The sequence below is a fragment of the Elephantulus edwardii genome, unplaced genomic scaffold, assembly GCF_000299155.1.
Source record: "Elephantulus edwardii isolate Elephantulus edwardi_28Jun2011 unplaced genomic scaffold, EleEdw1.0 scaffold00249, whole genome shotgun sequence".
NCBI lineage: Eukaryota > Metazoa > Chordata > Mammalia > Macroscelidea > Macroscelididae > Elephantulus > Elephantulus edwardii.
Window position 1 is genome coordinate 1,857,843 of NW_006399999.1, and position 2,205 is coordinate 1,860,047.

Genomic DNA, 2,205 nt, shown 5'->3' on the forward strand with positions numbered 1-2,205 from the left:
AGTCGATAGCTGGAGGTGCCTCGGGGACAGCAGCCAACCTGGTGGTGAGAATCTCATTCCAGGATTTCAGGGAGTTGGCAATAGCCTTCTGGTTTCGGGGTATGATCTCCCCAAAAGCTACCCAGTCAATGGCTTTCAGAGTAAGTTTTCGCCCAGCCATCTTGAGATCCTTCAGCGACCCCAGAGGCCCAGAGCCCTGTTTTATTTTTTTTAAGCTCCACATATCTGTGGTGTTTCCTCTGGCTGAGCCAGTGATTTTAGGTCGACTGCAGCACTTTGGGTATTTTAGGCCGTTGTTTAGGGGTCTGGGGCATTTTCCCGGGCGGACTTGCTTGAAGTGGCAAAGAACTTGGGCTCGGGCTTTTTCGGGGTCTGTCTCGGGATTTTCTTCCTCAGGGCCGGATTCTGCTCTTTCTCTGCCTCTCTGACTCTCGGCTTCTTCCCTGGGCTTTTCTCTGGGGTCCCTGGCTCTGCAGGTTTAGGGGTCTCTGGAGCTGGTGAGGCCTTTCTCTTCTTCTCACGAGGGGTGCTAGAAGCAGGAGTCTTTTGTGGAGACTTTTGCACTGCAACAGCTTTTTGCTTCTCTGCATTTTTACCTTAGGTGTTTTTTTAATCGGCACCAGCAATGGGATCTCATCTTCAGATTCATCTGCCTTCAGCTGGGCTTTCACACTGTGGCTCTCTTCTTTCTCTCCAGTGGTCTCTCCCTTCTGGGGCTCAGGGAATTCACTGGTACCCCACTGGCTTTGGCTGCTCCCTGCTCTTTAGCAGAGGCCTTTGCCTGTTGCTTTTCTCTTTTCCTCCTTTTCTTCTCCTTCTTTTCTAGGATCCTTTCTTTCAGTCTTTGCTTCTCCTCTTTTTTCTTCTGTCCAGGAGTGAGCACTCTCTTCTTCAAAGAGCTGACAAATGAAGAGAAGATTGGAAGGGCAACAGATCTTTTCGTTTTCAAGTATAAGAGTTTCACACTCTCCCACTTCTCTGGCAATTTTTCTGAAAGGCCCTTTGTGACAGCAACAACAAGCTGCTGGATCCCAACACAGATAGTGCTGCAAGAACCGCTTTTAGAGATGTTTAAGGCCATTCCACAGACTAAATCCTTGGCCAGGAGTTTTACACTTACTGGAACTTTCTTTCTGAGATAGAAATGCTTTCCAATAATTGAAGGTAAAAGCCTCCTAGTTCTTGCATCAGTCAGGAATAAGTCAAAACTACCCAACAGGCGAAGTTTGGCTTCATAGGGCTTATATTGCTTTTTCAAAGTTTGGAGAGAGATAACGTGAGAAATGGTTTTAATTTTATGTTTGTTCAGAAGATCCCTATAGAAACGTTCTGTCTTTTCAGCAGTTAAATTGGGCTCGTCCTTGGTAAATAAAGAGATATCTGACAAGTCGGATGGGATAGCATGAGGCAAGGACAGCCTGGCCCACAATTCTTTCTCTGGAATCTTCCATAATACCACCATTAAAAAGAAATGTTCCTTTTCATTCCAAAGCAATTCATTAGCTTTTTCCCTACACTGTACATGTGCCAACAGAGCTTTCACTGCCTTTCTAACCTGTATTTTGTTCAGCTCTAGCCGCGACTCGATCATGGTAATTTTTTTAATGTGCTAATGGATTCAATTAGTCAAGGGTTTGTTAAAGATTTTTGCATGTATATTTTAAGAGATACTGGTCTGTGATGGTGATTTGTTTTGTTTGTTTTTGTTTTTGTTTTTAATATCTTTACCAGGTTTTGGTATTAGGGTTAAGCTTGCTTCATAGAATGACTCTGGGAATGCTCCTTCTCTTTCTATTTTTTAGTTGTTGTCTTTTTTTTAGTTTTTTTCTTTTCTTTTTTATTAATTTTAATAAACATTTACAAAGGTTTTGGATTTCCATTCATTCATTGCCGCACTTTTCTCCCTGCCCACCCCTCCCCACCAGTTCGCTCCCCTCTCCAAAAAGAAAAAGAAAAAAATTCCTTCATTAGTACACAATTCCGCCATCCCTTCCCCCCCACCTCCCACGCAGAGTACACTTCTCTATGCAACCTTAATTCTGGATTCCTGTGCTAACTATAATACTCAATCATATATCACCTCTAATCTGTTCTTTCCCTCATCTGTTTCAACACAATATACATAATTTATCCAGTTTTTCCTGTCAGATCCATTCTACAACAGTGGCACCATGCAGTATTTGTCCCTTTGTGACTGAGATATTT

General features: G+C 43.1%; 1 pseudogene; it reads right to left on the reverse strand.

The window, feature by feature from the left end:
* Positions 1 to 257: 257 nt before the first annotated feature.
* LOC102848353 lies at positions 258 to 1,591 on the reverse strand (annotated as a pseudogene).
* Positions 1,592 to 2,205: the final 614 nt, after the last annotated feature.